Source organism: Rutidosis leptorrhynchoides, chromosome 9 (genome assembly GCF_046630445.1).
Source record: "Rutidosis leptorrhynchoides isolate AG116_Rl617_1_P2 chromosome 9, CSIRO_AGI_Rlap_v1, whole genome shotgun sequence".
Lineage (NCBI taxonomy): Eukaryota > Viridiplantae > Streptophyta > Magnoliopsida > Asterales > Asteraceae > Rutidosis > Rutidosis leptorrhynchoides.
This window is the reverse complement of record NC_092341.1, coordinates 77,376,447-77,383,051: the sequence shown is the minus strand read 5'-3', so window position 1 is coordinate 77,383,051 and position 6,605 is coordinate 77,376,447.

The following is a 6,605-nucleotide window of genomic DNA, read 5'->3' as shown; positions in this document are numbered from 1 at the left end:
AGGGACTCATACGACAATTAAAAGTCAGGAATCAGAAGGGATACATTTGGAGTTTGCCAAGTCAGTTTCTGACTGCGCACTGATTTCATTTTGGCTATAACCAGAGTTAGGAACATGAAATTGATACAATACCAGTGGTAATAGTTCAAGGAAAAATAAAAGTAACACATAACAAAGATCTAGCAACTTTTGTTTAGCCAATTTGTACATTTTATTCGTGCAAGTTGAACATTCAGTTTTCAACTCAAATCAGAATTCACATAAAGTATGGATCTATTGTGCCCAATGCATAAGGTTTCAGAGATTGACATAAAATAAAAATAAGTCACATATCATGTTAAGTTTCATTTTCCAGAAGCATACATGCTCATGAAACATACACAATCCACATAGTACAAAACAGTGTGCAATTTACAGATTCGATTCTCATTTAGTTAGTCACATTCGCACGCGATTATCCAGAGATCTAGATACAATTAGCCTATGATATCTACATGAAAGATGAATTAATTTTTGTCTACTTATCAAATATGCAAAGCTTTAATCACAGAAGTTAACACATTTTATCATACAAAGTTATTTTCATGCAAGTGCTGTATAAAACTACTTTTACACTAATTCAAGCATATCTCGGGCTATACATAAGCAAATGACATGATATCCTAGTCTAAATTGAGTGTTTTTAAATTATATTTCCAGTGGTATAAGTCTCACATGACAATTCATTGTCTACCAATACCAGATTTCTGATCAAGCAACAAAAACACAACGATAATTCAAATTGACATAACTTAATCATACGGAAACGAAATCAAGCGAATCCAAAGCCTAAACTCAATAGTTTTTCGCTAATTAACATTTGAAAAACTTAATTTTTCTGATCAAACAATAACAAATTCGTTTTTAACCCTAAACAATCAATACAAACAAATTAACGATTAAACAAGCATACAAACACGATGGATCGAGCAATTGACCAACATAACTATGAAACCTTATGAAATCAGAATTTTTAGAGATTAGGGTTCGTGTGATTATACCTTTAATCGCGAAAAGAATTATATCAATGCGTAGTGGATGAAGGGAATTGCACTTTTCGTGTTCGAGGTTTAATCTAAAAGTGAAAAATTAGGGTTATGGGATGGTGATGATGGTCGACGGTTCAAGAGGGGAGGGAGGGAGTCGACTGTGCAGTTTTTTTGTGAGGGTTAGATTGTAGTGCAATTAGGTTAGGTTTAGTGTTATATAGTTAGGGCCCTAATTCACATGCATTACTACTAATTAAGCCCAAAATAACAATTTTAAGGAGTGCACATGGGAAATTCGGCCAACATGGCCCAATGGGGTATTCCCGAGTTCTCGTTTCACAAAAGCGTGTAATCGTGGTCCGTTTCAAGTGTCGTTTAGTCGTACCGAAGGCCCGGAACGCTAAACCGATCGTTAAAACGCAACCAAACGTTTAATTTATTAAAAACCCAATAAATTAAATATTTTAAAAAGTTAATAATTAATAAAATTAATTATTAAAATAAACCCGATCGTTTCGTTGCTCAAAAAGCTATTATCAAAATCGTATCGTTTTTATCGTATTTCATTATCCGAAATATTTATTTGAATTAATATCAACCCATATTAATTATTATAACCCTCCAAAAGTCAAGTATGTATTTAGTACACATAAACACATAAAAATTAAATAATCGCCGTTAAATAAACTAACGGAAGGTTAACCGAAGTAACGGAAAAATCAGGGTTGTTACATTAATTGTTTATTGGTGATTTTAGTTTTAGCCATGATTATTGGCTAATTATTTAATGTTTGTCTAGATTGAATATTCGTATGTGTTTGGATGATACTTTAACGTTTAATTTGATTAATACATGATAATTATGAATTTTGATTAAGAACCATTCTTATGGGATTTGATTATTGTTACTAGGCTTGATTAGTGATCTTGTTTGAACAAAGGGAACCCTGTTTCAATTTAGTGAACTAATTTTCAATTGATTTGTCTTAACCAATTGGGTGCTTACTGGACCAAGGGGGTAAACCGAGTAGCATAAATTGAACAAAATAGGGGTGAATTGTGTGGAGCGAACGCGTAACCAATTGAATCTTAATCTTATAATTAGTTAATTACTAAGTCATAAACAAAAGAGGTCTTTGGTGAAAGGGAACCTGATGTGCGTAGAGGTGTATACAAAATAGTTATATTTTTGCTACAAAATACTATTAAATACGATACAATTTTACACAAGATATTTATTTATTTATAGAATGGATATACCTAAACCTTGCTACAACACTTATAGGCAGTGTACCTAATCATACAGTAGTGTAGTTTTTAGTAAGTCTGGTTCGTTCCACAGGGATTGATAATGCTAAAAACGAACATATATTTCATAGCATTATTCCTCAAGAAAGACAAGCTTTTAGTTGCAATTGTTCTATTTACAAGTGATATTCGTTTAAATAATAAAAGGTGAAGACAAAAGACAGATTCGACGAATTGAAGACGCAAACGACCAAAAAGCTCAAAAGTACAAAAGACAATCAAAAAGGTTCCAATTATTGATAAGAAACGTCTCGAAATTACAAGAGTACAAGATTCAAAACGCAAAGTACAAAATATAAAATTGTACGCAAGGACGTTCGAAAATCCGGAACCGGGACCAGAGTCAACTCTTAACGCTCGACGCAACGGACTAAAAATTACAAGTTAACTAGGTATATAAATATAATATAATATATAATTAATTATATTAATTATATATATATTATATTTATAAATAAAAACCGTCGGCAGAGAAAGACTCCAAGATATGAGCTGGAATTTCAAACTCCGCGACTTGCGGAGTTTGAAGGCAAAATTCACCGCGACTCGCGGAGCCCCAAAATTGAAAACTGCCTATAAAGCCAACCGAATTCTGATCAAAATCATCATCTTTTTCTTCCTCATTCATACGTAAAATTTATATTTATATTTATAATTTATATTTTAATTTTAATTATAATTCTAATAATAAGGGTATGTTAGCGAATATTGTAAGGGTGTAAGTCGAAATTCTGTCCGTGTAACGCTACGCTATTTTTAATCATTGTAAGTTATGTTCAACCTTTTTACATTAATGTCTCGTAGCTAAGTTATTATTATGCTTATTTAAAACGAAGTAATCATGATGTTGGGCTAATTACTAAAATTGGGTAATTGGGCTTTGTACCATAATTGGGGTTTGGACAAAAGAACGACACTTGTGGAAATTAGACTATGGGCTATTAATGGGCTTTATATTTGTTTAACTAAATGATAGTTTGTTAATGTTAATATAAAGATTTACAATTGGGCGTCCCTATAAATTACCATATACACTCGATCGGACACGATGGGCGGGGTATTTATATGTACGAATAATCGTTCATTTAACCGGACACGGGAATGGATTAATAGCCACTAGAATAATTAAAACAGGGGTGAAATTACATTCAAGGGTAATTGGTGTAATTGTTAACAAAGTAGTAAAACCTTGGTTTACACGCAGTCGATAACCTGGTGTATTCATTAAACAAAGTATTAAAACCTTGTTACAATTCGAATCCCCAATTAGTTGGAATATTTAACTTCGGGTATAAGAATAATTTGATGAGGACACTCGCACTTTATATTTATGACTGATGGACTGTTATGGACAAAAAACAGACGGACATATTAAATAATCCAGGACAAAGGACAATTAACCCATGGGCATAAAACTAAAATCAACACGTCAAACATCATGATTACGGAAGTTTAAATAAGCATAATTCTTTTATTTCATATTTAATTTCCTTTATTTTATATTTAATTGCACTTCTAATTATCGCACTTTTATTTATTGTTATTTAATTGCACTTTTAATTATCGTACTTTTTAATTATCGTAAGTTTATTTTATCGCACTTTTATTATTCGCAATTTCATTATCGTTATTTACTTTACGCTTTAATTTAAGTCTTGTATTTATTTTATATTTTACATTAGGTTTTAACTGCGACTAAAGTCTTAAAATCGACAAACCGGTCATTAAACGGTAAAAACCCCCTTTATAATAATAATATTACTTATATATATATTTGTATTTTTAATAAAAGTAAACTAATATAGCGTTGAGCTTTGTTTAAAGATTTCCCTGTGGAACGAACCGGACTTACTAAAAACTACACTACTGTACGATTAGGTACACTGCCTATAAGTGTTGTAGCAAGGTTTAAGTATATCCATTCTATAAATAAATAAATATCTTGTGTAAAATTGTATCGTATTTAATAGTATTTCCTGCTAAAATTAATAACTATTTTATATACACCTCGCATAACATCAAGTATTTTTGGCGCCGCTGCCGGGGATTATCTTAAAAGCCGGAAGCGCAACGCTAATATAAAAAACAAAAAAAAACAAAAAGATTTTTAGCTTACTTCTATTAAAAATTCGTTTTTGTAAAAATACGTTTTAATTATTCAAAAATATAAAAAGAAAAACAAAAATATAAGTATTTTTTAAGATTTTGTTAAATATTTAAGTTTTATAAGTTTCTTTATTTTTATTTTAATTTATAAAAATATAAGTTTTATTAAATATCTTTTATTTATAGAAAAAAAACAGAAAACAAAAAAAAAATAAAGAAAAAACGCGTCGAATTTGAAACCTGTCAGCTGAAATTTGAAACCCCGCGACTCGCGGGGTTTGAAGCATTAAATACCGCGACTCGCGGAGGGTACCTGACACACGGACAGAAGCCCTAATTCAGCATTTATTACGGATTATTAATTATTATTATTATTATTAACCCTAATTAATATTATAATTAAGTTTTATTTTAATTTAAGTTTTATTTAATTTATATTTTAGTTTAAATAAGTTTAATTAAATTATAAAATTAGTAGTTTTATTAAATAAATAATATAAAAATAATATTTTTATAAAAATTGTACTTTTTACAACTTTTTGTATATTTTTATATTTTGTCCCTTTTTAATCGTTGTAGCATAACTTTTGTATTTTTAGCTCATATTTAATTTTAAACTTAGTTTTTGCTATAGTTATTTTTACTCCTAGATTTTTAGGCTTTGCCGTAGAATTCCTTAAGTGCTTTTTCTTTAGACTAAGATTTAGTTGCTTTAGAATTTTGCGACGCCATTTTAAGTTTTAGTTTCTTTTTAAGTTATTTCCATTTGGAATTTAGTTTTTCCTGTAAGCTTTAATATTTTTAGACAACTTTTACTATGTACCAATTGTCATTCCAATTAGTAATTTCAATTTGCGATTATAATTTTAAGTTAGTTGTAGTAATAAGGTTAGGTTAGTTAAGTGTTTTTAAGTTTTTATAAGTTTCTTTTATTTTTCCGTCACCTTTTATTTTTCAACCATTTTTTCTTTTTCGACCTTTTGCGACGAACTCTTTTTCTCTCTTATTTCTCGCCATTCTAGTTTTTAGGACTTAGAATTTTTTCTACTTCTTATCTAAATTTCTTAAAATTATGAAAATTTATTTTAAGTGGTTAAATTAATAGACATCAAAATTTTCTGGTTCGTAGTAATAGTTGGATTTGTACGTGGACCGGGTTATTGGAGCCAAACAGTCCTCAATTATATTGAGACCAAACGAATCCTACCCCTCTGCTGCATCTTTTGGCTATTCTAAACGTGGGCAAAATCAGAAAAGTCTATTAATTGGATAACTTATTATAATTTTTCTTTCCTTTTTAAAACTAATAGGATATTCAGTGAATGCACCGAGCAAGACGTTCATCACCTTTTGTACGTTCACCACCTGTAACTAGATCAAGACATTTAGCAAATATAACCGCCGTTGATTTTTCTTTAGAATCGTCATCTAGTCAACCAAGTACTTCAGTTCAAATTTGCGATAATCCATTTTTTGAACCCGACCTCACAATTGAGAATCCGGAAAATATTCAGGAACGGTTCGTAGATCCTGAACCATTAAACTTTTCTCCGGAGCCACCAATCATTCAAACAGAGATTGTTGAGGAACGAACTATTAAATCAGAATCATCTAGTGATACCGATTCAACAAATTCAATTATGGAGAATCTGGAACCTTTAAGTATGGAAGACCGAATGAGAGCTAAACGCACTGGCCAAGGTCACGCAATTACTCATCCAGACATTAATGCGCCAGATTATGAAATCAAAGGACAAATTCTACACATGGTGACTAATCAATGCCAATTTAGTGGTGCGTCGAAGGAAGATCCAAATGAACATCTACGTACCTTTAATAGGATCTGCACACTATTTAAAATCCGAGAAGTGGAGGATGAACAGATATATCTCATGTTATTTCCCTGGACTTTAAAGGGAGAAGCCAAAGATTGGTTGGAATCGTTACCTGAAGGGGCGATTGATACATGGGATGTTTTAGTTGACAAATTTCTTAAACAATTCTTTCCTGCATCTAAAGCCGTAAGACTTCAAGCAGAAATTGTTACGTTCACACAGAAACCAAATGAAACTCTATATGAGGCGTGGACAAGATATGGAAAGTTGTTAAGAGGATGTCCGCAACATGGTTTAGACACCTGTCAAATAGTACAAATATTCTACC